Raw genomic sequence first — 17704 nt, forward strand, 5'->3', positions numbered from 1 at the left:
GGCTTTCCCATCACAGCCTTTCTCACTGCCCTCATCTTAAAATCTCCAGAAAAGGAATTTCTCCCAAGTCTGCTACTGTATTACAGATAACAGGGAGAGAATGTATTCGTAAAATTCAAAAAAGCCAAATAAAGATCAGTCAAAGAAGAGGACTTTTTGTGCTGGGCTGGTAGAGGAGGCAGAAATGATTAATCAATAGTAAGGGCATGAAAATATGACATACAGCTGCTATCATTGTGGTTAACCATGCTCTGTGTGTTTGGCTAGTCAAGGTAAACCCATGCAAGAGTGTGGATCAGGTTCTCCTCTACTGTTGTGGTGGGGAGGGGAATGGCAGGTCCTAGCGATCCTGCTTTTGTAGGGAGTTGGACTAGATGATCTCCAGAGGTCCCTTCCAACCCCTATGATTCTGTAATTCTGTGTTGTCCCTCAGAGCCAGACCAGCAGCAGATTCTGGTCTGGGGAACCAAACCACTGCTCTCTAGGGATGCAGGATGCCACGCTCGATTCAGCTTCTTTGCCTATTTTCATCACTTTGCACTGATTTCCAGCCAGACAGACCTCTATCCTTGAGATACTAGCAGCGACTGTCCTTTTATTCAGAAAGCATTAGCCATTTTTGAGTATTATCACAGAGCTGATAATACATATTACAAACAGCAGAACTCTGAAAGGATGCCAGAGCCCTGCTGCTGACTGATGCATGACCTTAGGAAAGCCAACATAACTGCCATGCCACAACATGCTCTTCCTTGCAGTAGGAATTGTCCTGCCCACAGCACATGGAACTGAACGAGTTTATACTAGGGCCTCTGTTGCCTCTCACAGGGCCAAGGGGCTCCTCACACAGCAAAAGACAGCTCCTGTAAGGTTTGCAGCAGATATCTGATGGATCCTACAGAGAAAGTTAGAGAGAGGAATCATGACCAACTCCCTGGGATTTCAGTGACTCCAACCCAAACCAGTCTATGATTCTATGAATCTACTAGTGGCATGGGAAGAGCAAGTGTAACAGGGAAAAATGCTATTCTTATAGTCTTAACTCTTCCCTCAGGCACCTTAGGTCAAGCTACAAACACTTATGAATATGAATATTTAATTATGAATAAAACTTTAATTATGAATAAAACTTTTACAATATTTTCACAATAAACAGTTCAGATTTAAAAGAGACTTCCACACAGTGATCAATTGAAGCCTGAGATAGCCCTGCATGGTACAACTGTATCCATTTATACTAAGGGATATGGAGGTAGTGGGAAGTTCAAGGATTGTCCAAAGTCCCTCTGAAGATTTTGGGGGGCAACAGAGAGCTGAACTTCATGGCTCTCCTGCAGAGGAGGAGCTTAAGCTCCTCCAGTGGTGGGCATAAGCAATGACTATTCCCACCCTGAGTTTGTTGCATAGTTCATGGAGAGAAGCATAGTCCCTTTAAAAAATACCCATCTTTCTTCATGGACTGTGAAGGGAGCTAAGACTATTCGTTTCTTTCATTAGTTGAATTTCATCCTCTACTAATATTTTGTTAGTAACATTTCCTTATTAATATTATGATAGAGGCATCAATATGCAACTTGTGTTTTTACAGATATTACTGATTTGCCAGATCCTCATGTAGTCCAATTCAAATTGCCATGCATTTTTAATAATGCAAGCTTTTGAGGAAACAAAAGCATTTCTATGCTGCTGTGAGTTTACTAGATGTATGCTTCCATTAAGCAACCAACCTGACTGAAATATAATTTTCTTCCATTCTGAAAGGGAACAAAATTGTTACCTAAAGCAGGCATGGAATACTGGGATGTTTAGACTTGCATCTGGTTATAGGTCTGAAATTTGGATTTAAGTCCACTATCTAGTGGTAGTAGACAGAATTACATATGAAAATCTCATCCAGACCTTTCCAGGAAGGAAATTGCCCATCTGCATCTGATAGAGCTCAAGGAACAGGATTTAGGAGTACCCTGTGGCAACCTGGTCCTGGGGTAACTAGCAATGTCCTGAGGTGCAGTAAAAGATTTGTCAGCAGCAGAGCTGCCCCCACTTCTGTCCCTCAGGGACCAAGAGTGGCCAAGCAACACCCTACATTGCCTGACAATTCCCTTCACATCAAAGGAGGTCTAGAGGCCCTGAAGGCTGGAGGGGGGCACAAGAGCATAGTAAAGCTGCTTGAGTAGGGTTAGCAGTGCGCTCCCATATGGTCTTGGATTGTACCTTTCCACAAACCAGCTGTACCTCTCAAACAAATACATACTGGGCAAAGCTCAGAAATGCATCTTTCTGGAGATTATTTCCATCTGCACATCATAAAGGATATATTGATTTAGCCACACTCCTGAGATCAGAGTGGAAACACCGTATAGCTGGGAAGCAGACACATATGCTGCTTATCAAAGCTATACATACAGCACAAAAGATACTAGTGTGGAGAGCAACCAGCTATATTTGCACCAGCACGTGACCTGTTCTGCAATTCTCTAAAACAAAGGAAAAGTAAGAGCTGAATTCTGCTGTTCCTCAGCCACGCAAATGACATGGCAGGACTATGCCAGTCTGGGGCACTCATGGGCATGAGAAACTTAAGTAACATTGCTGTGCCCTGATATAGCCTGCTTATTTGATTTATTTATCTATACTGGAGCTGAGAGAAATACTGACACAATAGGAAAGGATATCCCAGGAGATGTTCAAAAGGGAGAAGATATACTAAAGATGAGCAAAGGTGACATTTGTCACTAGAGCAATGCTATATTCCTCTGCAAGGTTCTTTTAACAATCCACAGGAGGACAGGTTATTCAGTGCCCCAGATTTGTAGCATCTTGCTTTTGTAGACGGTGAAATAATTGTACTCAAAAATTACAAATTGAGAAAGTCAGTCACCTAGATCATGCAGTGCCACTGTATCTCAGTCTGTTTCTGGGACAATCAGTGCAATGGTCATCTGTGGAAGCAAAGTTGTGACTCAGCTCTCCTGCACCACTCATCTTTCCTGCTGTCTCTGGGTTAATAGAGAATAATTTCTAGAAGAAAATAAGCATGTACAAAATAATCCTTCCAGTTATTTCTGAGGTTTTCTGTGTTTTTGTAGTTTATAAGCTACCTTAATTTAGGCCACAATCAACAGGAATGTTGCTGGGAGGGGTGACAGTAAAGCTCTTACCAAAATTTTCTCTGCAGCTGCTCTAGTACCCACATCCACAGCAACCATGTGTTCAGGATGGACCAAGAATGAATCAGTACTGTTGTGTGACAAATCATCTTTTACAGTTCAACTGAGATCACTTACAAGTGACAGTTGAAACAAGGCACACTATGTTGCCAGTTCACAAATGGAGAGAGAACTGTAGATGTCTGACCTCAATACTGACACCTGCCCAACAAGTCTCCAACAAGTCTGGGAGAAAGGGATCAGAGAATCTCAAACCCTTTGGAGTTTTATCAGCATGAGGTCCTCTTGCTATGTGGTACCTGTCCACAGGCACTGCCATCCAGCAAGAGAGAGCTCCTTCTGAGTAAGGGAAACAAAAGGCACGAAAAATGGCATAACTGCTTTTCCCTGGAAAATTCCATCCAACATCTGCACAGCAGCTGGATTTCCCAAGTCTATTATCTCATTTCACTGATATGAATGGATTTGCTCTCAGAACAGTTGCAGATCTGTATATGTCACTCAGGGCTTGATTTACCATGGTTTACCTGAGTAAAGTAATAATTAGCTACACTGCCTCCCTTTCTGCTACCATCAAATGCTAATAATTGTAATTCATAAGTGAAAAAAAAAAGGCACATGAATAGTTACTCTGATCCAATATGTTAAACAGTTCTAAAAATCGAAAGAAAATCCAGTCCAAAAATCCAAAGCAACCACAGGCCAGGACTCTGCTGGGGAGTAAATTCTTCTTCAGTGGCATTCTTTCCATTACGAAAGGCTTCAATACATTTTTTTTTATTACTTTCTACAGATTCAGCCAGACAGATACATCACGAAGATGTTGGTCAAGCATGGAAATCCTTACTCGTGTTAGGGAGCTGCTGAACCCAAAAAGAGTCCTCTAAGGTAAAGTACAATTGAGGTGTTTATCACGACATAGAGATACCAAGCAGGCACTGGCACTGTAGGCTTGCTGATTTTGATCTAAGATCAGAGCATAGCAGCTTTACCATCTCCTTGACTCAAAGACCATAAATAGTTTTACAACAAAACACTTGCATCTCCTCCTGAAACACGCAGACATAACACTGCGTCCTCAGGGGCATTGCATAGGGAGACTCAGAACTATGATGATTGTACTCAAGTCATATGTTTCCTAAGAGGACACGTTCACATTACTAAGAGGACACGTTCACATTACTGGATGTTCAGTCTTACTGGTGGCAGCTAGGTTTTGAATGGAATTTCACATAATCGTTCTCTTCTTTCTGACCTTATTGTTACTTATAAATCTTACATTTAGCAAGCAAGTCAGGCCATTCCATTCTGCAATTTCTAGTGATGGCATCCTTTCTTCTCTCTCCCTATAACAAAAACTCTTTGAAGTCCCACGCCATTAGCTAAAAGTATTTTGATATTTCCCTAGCAAGGATGTCATAGCAGCCAAAACAAGCCTCCAGGTGCCAATATTACACCTGACAAATTAGGCACACGACTGGAAAAGGGTGGGCCCATCCTTCTGCTTAATGTCCATTTCCTCTCATTTCCACATTAACAGGAAGTAGTTGGAATGGAAAAAAGGCTTTCCTTAAAGACCCAGACTATCAAAGGCCTGGAGCTGCTTCTCCTTGCAAACAAAAAAATTGGAAGCTGAGTCCTACAATTTGGATCTCATTTACAGTGACTTATTTAACCCCTACTGACGGCACGATGAACAGGATGTTATGATTTATTTAACACTTAAAGCGGGTGTGAGAACAAGGTGGATGGTGCCCTCAGACGCAGTCTTTTCATAATTTATTGCTCTAAGTGCTTAATTTTTCCTCAGGGAAGCCTTTGATAGCTGGCTGCTGCATTGTGGTTAAGTGTGTGCATTAAGCTGTAAAGCAAAAATATTAATAATAATAACAATAATAAAAACAATAACTGTAAAAGAAGTTATTATTTCACATAATAATTACTTTCACGTACTACTCAGCTGGAACTCTAAAGTGATATCCTCGCACCAACGGAATTGACTTGAGGGCATTTAATGGAGCGGCACAAAGAGTGTTGAATTTACCTTGTGGAGACCTGAGCCCTGCAATCTATCCACAAATGGAAAGCAAGCCCACTCTTACAAAAAACTGCACGGCTCCTAGGAGGCCCATGGAGAACAGTAACAAAGCTGGCTTTAAAAAAAAATAAAGACTAACGTCTCCTGCACTGGTGCCACAGGGAACTCTGACCAAGAGCTGACTCAAAAAATATTATGTATGACCGGCTTTAAAGTTGGACTGCTGTTTAATAGTGTTGTAGCATGCCTCAGAGGGTTTATCTTAAAGCACCTCCTTTTGAATGGTCTGTAATCTTTATCTGGAATACGGGACCATCCTTTGCAGACTGTTTTCATGTCAAAGTTACTCAGTGAAATAATGCATAGATCGTCTACCCTCTGGAGATCAGCGTTCAGCTCTGCTTCATGTCATTACATTGAAGGCCCTCAGTGACTCTAGCAAGCAAAAGCTGTAGGAAAGCTTATACCTGTGGATAAAGGACTTCAACCTTGAATGATAAATAGATATTTCTGGGAGTTTTTTTTTGCTCTTGAGCATGCATGTGTGAACGTAAGTTGTATTTTAATATAGACAGGCAGGTAATACATTTCACTTTCAGGAGATGAAGTAACAATTTTAGCAAATTACATTCCTCTCTTTAATCTCATATTTCCATGCACACTGAGTTAAATGTTGTAAAACTATCAATTCTGTCAAAACCTAACAGAAAGAAAACAAGAAACCCTGCAATCTTAATGTCCAAACTGACTGGTGATTATCGGGAATTAAATGTGCGGGAATTCCAAATCTTTTCTGATCAGAGATGTCTAGATGACTTTTGTTTTTCCATAATTGTATGAGGTTCCTACATAGTATTTAAGAATCAATTATATTGCAATTGATGTAATTAACTCTAATAATCCAGTAAAAGTCAGTAGGAGGGCTATTCAAGTCAATAGAAAAGAGGGACTATATTATGAAGGTGTTATTAACCTATACAGATTTTTACTAGACATTTCCTTTTCTTACATAATAAATATACAGTGATGAAGAAGGCTGTCATTATAATTTAATGGGAACAATGTCTCATCACTTCCTTTCCTGTACAAGCCTTAACTAATTCTATATACGCTGTATAAGTAAAATGAAGTTAAATGAATCTCTCAAATTAGCTATTAATCATCCATCAATCATCTGTTGCTCCATGATTAAAATCTACGTTGCATTCAGAGCTGGGAAAGGTATCTGGGGAGTGGCAGGGGCTGCATGCGCATCGTCCAATTTATTTATTTGTGCACTTCTATTTTGCCCTGCCAAGGGTGCTTACTGAAACCAGTCCTGAAGTCAGAGCAAGTCTCCTGAGGAAAGTTTCTGCCCTTCTCAGATTAAAGCAGAACTCTCATTTACATGTAGATAAGAATTTCTCTGGCTTTAACCACTGTGGCTTATGAGAACCTCATTCATGCTTCTGAATTCAGACTGACAACTCTTTCTCAGGAAAGAAAGCAACACTATGAGGTTAGGGAAACTGAGGCAGTGCCGCGTGCCATGCAGAGAGATGAAGAGAATTCCTCTGTCCAGGATCCTAATCCCTTGTCTCATGCTTTAAGCATTTTGTACCGCCTGCTGAGGCAAAAGGGAGTTCTGCTTGAATACAGCTCTTTACATCGGGCTTTTTAGGAATTTCTGTCTTCACCTTCATCAAGCTGAGCATAAGCCTTATTAGATATGGAAGACTGCATTGATCTCATTAGCAGAAGTGTTTGTCTTGGCAGTCGACAGAGATCAGTTGTTTGTGCTAGTGTTATTGGGTGTACTGGTTGCGTTCTACGTGGCTGGCTGCAGGTGAGCATCTTGTATCACACCTTGGCTACTCCAGGCAGGATGGTTCCCCATGGTATTGCTTATCTGTCTCTCCAAGTCTGTCATGGACTGCTGTGGACAGGTCCAAAACATGCCCAGGTGTCTGAGCAGTGACTTGGTGATGCACTGCAGCCGCTTTCCTACACAGGGAGGACATGATCCAAACGGCTCAAGAAGGGAAGGATGGACAGCACTCTGATTATTCTGGAGCCATTTAAAATCAGTCAGACATTGAATGAACTGCATCTCCAGTGTAGTGCTGCTGAATTTAAGCAAAAATTAAGGGTGGCACTGAGAGGAGGTTTGTTTGTCTGCTGTGTTAAAATATAAAAAACAAAAAGATGATTTTGGGGAGAGGGAATAACTGCTGAAAGCTCTTTCTACGCAGAATCACAGAATCATAGAATTGTTTGAGTTGGAAAGGACACTTAAAGGTCACCCAGTCCAAATCCTCTGCAATGAGTGGGGACACCTACAGCAAATCAGGTTTTTCAGAGTGCCCCCAGCTTGACATCTCCAGGGATGGAGTGTCCACCAGCTATCTGGGCAACTGTGCTAGTGCCTCACCACCCTCATTTTAAAAAGTCTCTTTCTTATATCCAATCTAAATCTCCCCTTGTTTAGTTTGAAACCTTTTTGCCTTGTCCTGTCACAACAGACCCTGCTAAAGAATCTGTCCTTTCCTTTCTTACAGCCCTCCTTTAGATACTGAAAGGACCCCTCTCCATCTTCATTCATTCAATCTCACCACTCCAGGTGAGCAGCAGCATGTGCACTCAGCTAAAGGAAGAGGGAGCTGCGATGTAGCAATACACACAACATAGAAGAGTCCAGTCATGCTTTGTAACTGCAGTGCTGATGGTTTTTTTCAAGTCACAGCGGTAGGCCAAATGCTCCACAGATATCAATAGTTGCACTGGAGATGACCTGTGTTGCACAGAATGAATGAGCTCTGACTATAGGAGCACAGACAGGCAGCCCTGCTGACTCCTGCTGAATAAACCCATTGCAAAGAGCAACATCCTTACAGGGCTCTCGGACTTCCAGCTTCATCTAGTCTGGGATTCCTGAGAGCGTTTTTTTACTTTATAACAGCATTATGCTGCTACACTGCAAAACACGGAGGGCATTTCTGATGTCTGCATTGCAAGCTTCGCTCACAGTGTACATGTTTGGTGTTGTTTGACAGAGCCTTTGCTTTAATTCAGGAGCCAGTTCAGTGGTATTCAAACTAGATGGATACATCATAAATCCGTGAGGCATTCAAGTTCTTTTTTTCTTGCTGGTGGTGATGAGGTGCAGCCGGACACAGCAGTGTCTGCGGCACAGACAGGCAGGGTGCAAGCTGGGCTGCCCTCAGCTCTACCTGAGAGCACAAGGATGCTCTTCAGGTGTCCCTGGAGCCATCAACAAGCTGTGCCAAAAATGATAGACCAAGAACCGTTCAAGTACGGCAATTCATCAGTCAAAACTTCCTCCTGTTAAATCCCCGAGCACCACTTAGCCACACAATGGTCTCAGCACTGTCACGCTCCCCACATCACTGGGAGCAGACCCAGCCGACAGCAGGGCCGTGACACTCTGCCAGCTGCCCGGCCGCCTGCCGCACACAAAGTGACAGTAACTCACAGGAGCCAAAGGAAAACCAAACCAACACCAACTACACAAATATCCTCCCCTCCATTCAAATTGCCATCTGCAAGAAAAGATTCCAGTGTTCGGACTTCCATGGAAAATCAATATGGTCTTATCTTTATGTTGGCTTTTTTTTATTTGTTTGTTTGTTTAAAAAAAAATACTTGGAGTGACAGTATTAGGTAGCACTGTGAAAAACAGCTAAATATAGCTGTAGATCACGGTGGGTGTGAATGGAAAACAAAGGAGCCAGGAGCCGAGCTCCTGCTGCTGCTACGTCACTGCAACACCCATAATTATGTTGTTATGTGCACTGCCCACTTGAGCTCTATCTGGACACCACTTACCATGATAAAAATCTGATTAATGATATGCCACGTAATCTTGGTTTCTCTGATGAGCATTAACTTCTGTCTTGTATGTTGTTTTTCAAACAGACAGGAGATTTGTTTTGCTTCCCTACCACAGGAGTTCGGATGGGTGAGCATACAGAAAATGATAAAAAAAGATTTTTTAAAAGTTTGTGGCTGCACTCAGTGTGCAAATACTTTGAGCTACTTCTGAAGCATTGCTGTGCTTGAGTTCACCTCTCAAACACAAACACTGCAGAAATATCTACGCATAGAAATTCACCTGGACTCAGGGCATGTCTAGCTCTTTAATCGCTGCTCCTTTTTATCCCCTTATTTCAATCTTGGCATGCCCTGTATTGGCTAAAAATGTTTCTGACAGAAGCACTATGTTTCCTGTTAAGACATTAGCACATAGGGGAAATCCTCAGCTCCATTGACCCCAGCAGAAAAATTCCCAGGAGGTCTCTTGCTTTATTTTCAGACTTTATTTTCACCTTCTTCTTCCCCCTCACCTGCGACAGGCATGAGTCTGCCTAGAGAGGTTTTGGCCACAACCAGGAGCAGCCATGGTGAACTGATTGTACCACATCCCCACAGGATGCACATACCTGCACCTCAGGTACTGCTCCTGATGCCTCCATTGCTCCCTCTTCCACCATTTCTGTCCAAAAAGTCAGCACAGTACACTGCTACCGATGCATTAATGCTTGCATACTGTGAAGGATTATTTTTAAAGATCTAGAAAGTGAGCGGGGCAAAAACAGAACAGGCAAGAAAGTGGGCCACAAGCAATGCTCTCCAAGATATTTTTTTTCATTTAGCTAACTGAGTAGTCCTGAATCCTCTGCCTTATTATGTCTTCAGCCTGTGAGTTATCCTAATTGGTTTGTTTCCCAGTTTACCAGTAAAAACCCTCAAGATATTTCTAAGACAACAGTTAAACGTCTCATTTTCATCTACAATAGAGGAAAGCTGTACTGCCAACAGCTTGTTCTCAGAATTCCACCTTAAAACAGTTTTAGTACCACCAGACCAGAAGGGTTTGATGCCAAAGAGCTGTTCTGTCCTATTGAAAGCAGAGAATGGCTTCCTCTGCAATATGTACAAAGAGCAAGGAAATTTACTCACTTAATGTGAAACACAAAATGGCATCTGCCATCTGGAGATGCACACAAAAGCCATGGGCAGTCAAACACTTCTTAAGACTTTGGCATGTAAAATTAACATATTTTAAGACTTAAAGGGACATGTGAACTCGTACTCCGAGAGTATTTCATTTTTCTCATGGCAAAATAAAATAAAGAAGCAAATATTTCTCATGCAGCACCCCAGAAACGGCAGCGTAACAACATAGAAAAAATTGTCCATGGCACCAAGACCACCATTTAAATTCTGCTGGATGGGAAGGGAGCGATTATTTATACAAATTTACATTTTTAAACACTGAGTGAAAGATGCTTTCACTATACTTTACTGCTGTTCAGTGCATGTGAGAAGTGTGTAAAATGGGTTCCCTTCACCTCAGTTGTTTTTAAGCATCCTTTTCTTAAACAAAATGAAGTAAGTTTGGCTCAGAGTGCTCCCTTTTGTGTACAAGGCACAGTGCTCTAAAAAAGCACACGACATATGGTATCTAAGTGGTCACCACCATAAATTATTCAACCTCTGTGCACTCATCAAACATAAATCTAACAAAATGCAAAACCTGAGGCCTTCCCGCCAAGCATGCGGCCACAGATCCTTGTGGCACACATTTGGTCCCTGGATCCAAAATGTTCACCCAGGCACCCACAGGGAAACAGAAATCTACAACTTTGATGGGCCAACACACTGCCAGTTTCCCAAAAATTTCCCTCCTGGCTTGTGCTAGAAAAAAAAAGTGAGATAAGCAGAAGAGAAAGGGGAAAACAATTCCTTTCCTGCTTAGGATGGAGGCTGTGGCTCAGCAGTGATGTATCCCACAACTTTGCAGTGATTACCATAAGTTTCTTTCAGCAGATGCCCCATTTCTTTTTAAAGCCCAGAAGTGACTGTTTGTGAGCATGTGGGAAAGCTGCCTCACAGAGGAATTCTGAGCCAAGGACACCAAACCTGCAAACATTACTCACGTAAATTGCGATAACACAGCCACTGCAGCACAATGGGGCCATACACATCACATGCATTGATCCCAATGTGTAGGAAAAGGGTTGCAATAAGCTCAGTGGGGTTGGAGTATTGGGAAAGGAATGCGTGGTGAAAACTTTTAAAGTAGTGATCTATCACTCGTTCTGCAAGTTTGATGTTTTATCTTGACAAAGATTTGTTTTTTCGTATAACTGTGCTGGAAATGACCCTTAAAATCATTCAGCCCAACTCCCCTGCACTGAACAGGGACACCTACAGCTTGATCAGATGTTCAGACCTGGTGCAGCCTGACCTTGAGTATCTCCAGGGGTGAGGCATCCACCAGCTCTCTGGGCAACCTGCATCAGTGCCTCACCACCTTGATCATAATAAACATCTTTCTTATATCCAATCCAAATCTCTCCTTCCATTTGAAACCATTTTCCTTGCCCTACCACAATAACCCTGATAATGCATCTGTCCCCTTCCTTCTTATGGCCCCTTTCAGATACTGAAAGACCCCTATCCCAATTTTTACTGATCGGTTTTTTAGTTGAAGTCCTACTGAGGACAACCCAGTAAAAAACTCTAACACACAGCAGAAGATGCAAAAGTCATCCCTGCAGCATCAATCTGCAAGTAGCTCTTACATTTGATGCTACATTTTACAGCAAAAAAATAAAAAAATAAAAAAAGTAAAGAAGAATGTACACCAAATTGCATGCTCACCAGAAGAAGGGAACTGCAGGGCCACCCACATGGATTTGTGTCTCATTCAGAAGAACAAGTTGTGAGTTGCCAGGTTCCCAAAAATGCATTAAAGCACCATTTAAATTTTATTTGTCCGCCTGTTGATTTGCGCTTGTGTTTCTGAGTGCGTGTGTGAAGGGAGAACCAGAGACAGAGGGAAGAAAATGAGTCATGCTTGACAATGTTACCATGCAAATGGCCATAGCTGGGGGCTTCCCTGGGGGAATCTGCACTGCCACAGCACACAGCACAACTCTGGCTGCCCTGCAATCTCAGGGCGGCAGAGAGTCCTCCCGTGTGAGCTGCAATGTCTGGAAAAGCACTCTGGAAAGCTCTGGGACAAAAGCCGGGAGCAGAGCCTTCAGCCCAGGACCTTTCCAAGTCAGTGTAAAATATACATACTTGTGCCGCACAGCTCCTGCATGACCCCTTCTGATGGCTGAATCCCACCGTGCAGAAGAACCCACCACTAACAACACTGATGCAAAGGTCTCTGTGTTAAAAATAAAAACCAGAGCCTTAGCGGAAAGGGGAATGGTTCCTGGGTGAGCAGAGTGAGCCCTGCCAGTGACAGCCCTGGAGTGCAGCATGACAGAGATGCTGCTGGATCCGACAGCTGGGGGCCGAGCCGAGCTCTGCAGGCATGTCACAGGGATGACATCCCACGGCTGCAAGGCCGGGGCCGCCAAACCTGCTGGCGGCCAATCCTTGGAGTGTCACTTACATGAGCGCCGAAGTCGTCTCCTGGCCCACCCTTCAGGACAGAGATAAGATGTCACCATCAGCTAATGGGAAGTGACAGGAAGAGATAAAAGGGATGGAGATGGAGGGAAGGTTTTGGGTTGGGAAGACATTCTTCTTTCTGATGCCAACCACGCTAACTATTGGTCTGAGTTGTTTAATGAGTGGTTTGAGCATTTACTTTCATCCATTTTTGCATACATTAGGTTTTTTCTACAGATGTGTATAACGCCATTAACCTGCATCTTTTTAAGCAATTCTACGTGGCAATCCGTTCGGTCTGGCTGGGAAAACATTGCACTTCTACATGAAAAAAAAGAAAGGTTTTAATTAGGGAAGAAGATTGCAAAGTGTCTTTGTTCATCTCCTCCCCCAGTCACAGCCTTCCATCTGGCAGGGGAACGCATTACCAAGACATCTGAGCATCTTACACAACAAAATCAAAAACCCAGACCACAACAGGCAGGTATTGAGTTTCTGGCTGTCCTCCCTGTACAGGGCACAAAATCCTATGTCAGCCTCAGCTCGGCAGCACTGCAGAAACCTGTTTCATTTCACAGCGTCCTATGGAGCTCTCTGAGAGAGGTGTGGGCTGGCAAGTGACGCTTGTCCATGTTTGCTGGTCTGTGTCATCCGTGCCGGGGCCGCATCACCTCTGCTGCCCCATTGCCCCCATAGTGTCTGTGTCCTGCACACAAACAGCCACCAAAGCTTCGCAAACTCACAATGCTTTCCAAAGCTCTTGCCAAAAAGCACAAAAACCTGTAGCCAGCGTAGCTGAGCATTTGATAACAAGCGCAGTTTCTTCTGCTTGACATATTTTCCTGGTGTATTTGTTTGTAAAGGTAGAGATAAGTACCGTAACACAATCTGTTCTTTAATATCAGAGGCAAAGGCAAACCACGAGTCACTAGCTACAACAGTTGACAATATTTGTGAGGCAGCTGCAGGCTTGTGTTTGGGTTTTAATCCCATACGGAGACTGATCCTGAAAACCCTTCTTCCCTCTAATGACCCCTGGCTGCAGTAATAACAAAAAGCAAGAGCTGGTGTAAGACAGGAAAAAGAGATGAGGCTCCGATTCTTCCTGCAGAGTCCATAGTGTTGGTTTCACTAAAGATAAGGAAGCACCTGTGTAACAGAAACAGTGTTCTGCCCACGTAGAAATTTGACAGTCAGCTACAGAAAACCGTCTTAAAAAAGTCTCAAGAATAATTATTAGAAATCGTAGCCAAAATAACATGCACCAGCCTTGATTACTTAAATGAAAAAGCTGCCTTAAATTGGTAGTTTAAAAACAGGAAAATTTGCGGTGTGATGAAGTATGAATGGCTAATAAAAATAATTTTGCTACAACAGATTAAGGTTCAGATAAAGGTCGCACAAGGAACTGATTGAGGAAACCTGACATTTTTGCTGGGACTCTGTAGGTATTTCAGCAATGCTGCTTCTGCTGAATAACAGCCTCTTTATAAGGAATTGCACTGCTGGGGTTAATAAAGAGTTGGTACGTATGTCAACCCCCACATTTCAGGTAAAATATAAATTGTGTACCAAGAAAAAGGCAAGTTCCCTGTACGATATTTATCCTCTCTGGCTGTGGATACCTCCAGAAGACTCTTCCTTGATCACAGGTTGAGAGTTGAGCCTTGGGTCTGTGGCTGCAATCTGAAATTCAGCACTTCCAGGGGAGAGACTTGCAGGGGTGGCAATGTCTGTCTTTGTTCACACAGACACTGCTGCAAATGGGATATGGACCATGCCTCCAAACTATGGGCACAGATAACCTCAGGAATTCCAGGCAAGATGCAATCTTTTGCATGCATTTGTCTTCTGAAAATTGCTGCTTTCTTGTTAACCCATTTGGCCAAACAGGCCAAAGAGTTAAGTGCAAGTGCTAGCATCAGATCACACCTCCATTTCAACCTGCTGGTGTAGAGGAGAAGGTGCGAAGTACCACAGGTTGTGGTACCAAGTCTGTAAGTTGGTGGTCATAGGGGTGGGGATGAATATTTCAGATTGGATATTAGGAAAAATTTCTTCTCAGAAAGAGCGGTGAGTCAGTGGCACAGGCTGCCCAGAGGGATGGTGGTGTCACCATCCCTGGAGGTGTTCAAGAGGCATGTAGATGTGGCAGTGAGGAACATGGTTAGTGGCCATGGTGGGAATGGGTTGGCAGTTGGATTAGATGATCTTAGAGGTCTTTTCCAAACTTAATGACTTGAAGTTTCTATGAAACAGGGATGGGGTGTTATTCTGTTGTGGTTGGGTTTTTTTGGCTCCCAGGCTGGTGCTTTGCTCAAGGGGCAGCTGGCACATCTGGTCTGCAATGTAGCTGCCTTCATGAGCACTGGGCTGCTGATCCATGCCACAAACTATTGCCACGGATGTGACCCCAGGCCTGGCAGGGTTGGCAAGCTGGTGTGGGAGCTGTATGACTGGGCAGCCCTGTCCCAGAGCACACCCAGCTGCATCCAGACGAGCTGTAACAGGTTCAGCAGCGGCACCTTTTCTGTTCCTAAAATAAAGGAACTTCTGTCTTGCAGAGCCCAAAGCCCTCGCTGAAAGACTGAAAGGAGAACTGGCGGATAGGACAATGGGGCTGTGTGCGATGTTTAGGGTTTGTTTGTTTGGATCCTGGTAGAAGGAATTCACATGGAGCAAAGAACACTGCTACTCGGAGGAAAATAAGTCCTCAGTTTTAGAAAGGACAGTAGCTTCCAAGCAGCGGGACTCAGAAAGTCCAAGCCCTAAAGATAAGACGAGTGCCCCAGGAATCACATCTTTATTAGTACATAAAACACATGTCACTTCACCATGAGTATCTGAAGCACAGAGTGAAATAACCCTCCAGTGGTGAAGTCAATATTTAAATCGATATCTCTGGTAAGGAAAATATCTTACTCATTGATACAGATTGGATTTTTTTTTCCTTATGAATCTCTCAGGAGGTAAACAGTGCATCTCTCTTGTAAAACAACCGAACAGCACTGCCAGGGAGGTCTAATCATTCCTAGAATCTAACAGCACGATGCTCTGAAGTTATTAATGTTGTTACAAATGCCATTTGACCTTTATGTTAAGGACATATTTCCTCTCCTGAAGAAGTTACCTACATTATTTTCATCGTGGCTCTACCAAGTGTGAGCCATTGGTAACTGCAGGTAACTCGGGTGACAGCACAGGGCACTGTGGGATGAGCAGTTTGCATTGTGCAGGTACCTGTTGGTCACATAAGAGATATCAGTGTTTTCATGCTAGCTGCTCCTACATCCTCCCTTTCCATGCACTCTAGGGAAGCTACACAGAACTATAGAGAGGACTGCAGGCTGCTGAGGGCAGGAAGAGGGGCAACATGGGCACCATGCCCCAGAGGCATGTCAACAGCTGGGCTAGAGATATACTTTGCCTTACAGTGCTGTCTGTCATGGGCAGAAGTACAGCACTCCGAATGGTGAATGCTGCTCCCTCAGTTCACTGTAAGCACCTCTCACTAACTCAGGCTGTCTCGTTTCCTTTCCTTACAGCTCGTCGATAGTCTGGTTCCTTTCTGCAGCAAGACACAACCCCGAAACAAGGGGAAAAGATCATCCCATTTCCCAGCCTGATGGCTGAGGCATTTCTGCAGGAAAAGGGAGCCACAACTTTGCCTGCCTTCAGGATGAAGAAAGTGTTAAAAGCACATTTCCCCCCGCTAGGACGGACACCCTCACTTGTAGGCTATCCTATGAAAGATGGGAACTGACACCACCATGAGGACATCTTGCAAAGAAAGCAGAACTGAGTGCATTTTTGCCAGAGCCCCTAAGTGTGGAGGAGGCATGTGCACTGGCCCCTGGTGGGACTTCAGAGAGCACCATTCCCCGCTGCCCATTACTTGGGCACAGAGGCAGCACTCAGAGAGTGGCCCTGGAGTGGGATGAGCTGCAGTGGCAGCTTGCACACAGATATCTACAGCTACCCCATGTTCTGCTTCAGGCTCCCAAATCCTTTGGCTTATTCAGTACCTACGGAACATCCCAAGCAGCTGCATCCTGCTAAAATAAACAGTGTAGCCTCGAGGCTACTGTTTTAAATTGTTACTAGATGCCTCTCAGCTCAAGAAAAAAAATGCTCCTCCATCTCTTGCAGCACTGCATCCTTACAGGTGAGAGATGATATACATTCTTCAGATCATACGAATGATTTTTACTAGGGGAGAGAGGCTTCTTAAAGCTGTCACTGTATAATGTAAAAATACATTAATTTAGTGGGAACAAAAATCATCCAGGTTAAAAAATTCCCCCAGGTTACAATCCCTCTATGGAAATATCCTTCTCTCTCTCTTAAGAATACAATCAACAGAATGTAAACCTATAAAGCCAAACAACGTTTCTGCTCAATAGCAGTTTGATTATTCAGCAGAGTCAAGTATGGTTTTAAATGACCAAATGTGCTTTTTCGTCCCCTGCTTCATGACTTCAAACTTCTTGAGACTTTTCATACAAGTACCAGGACAGTGCAGCCCACGGCACATTGTTATGTGCCTCTAACCCCTACCCATGGAGGCTGCTGAAACAGTTGGGTTTTCAAGCCACAGTGGCTTTGGCTAAGAGCCATCTCTCTCCAGCAGCTCTAGTGATAGGGTTGATGGAAGGAAGGCTGTGTTGGGATGAGTTGTTGATGTCACCTAACCATACTGAGTATAAACCTCTACTGGAGGAACAGAAATGGAATTAAATCAGCTCCCACCTCACGGTCTACATTTGCTAGAGGTTTGCATTTGACTTCTGAAGGGATTTGGTGTTCCCACCTCCCAGAGGTGTGATGCTGTGAAAATCCCATCTGACAAGGGGCAGAGAGTTTTCTAACACACAGGGCCAGACCCCCTCCTCAGCAGGAACAAATGAAGGGACTAACGAGCCCATGGCTAGAGCTGCCAGAGCCCATGGTTTGCTGCCATCAGTGTCTGTGAGGATCCCTGGCCTAGCAGCATTGGTACTGTAACCTGCATGGCCTTGGGGCCATGGCTGGATCTGGCCAACATCTGACATTCATTGATGATTTCTCAAGGGAGAATTAAGGGAAG

Source organism: Lagopus muta, chromosome 2 (assembly GCF_023343835.1).
Source record: "Lagopus muta isolate bLagMut1 chromosome 2, bLagMut1 primary, whole genome shotgun sequence".
Lineage (NCBI taxonomy): Eukaryota > Metazoa > Chordata > Aves > Galliformes > Phasianidae > Lagopus > Lagopus muta.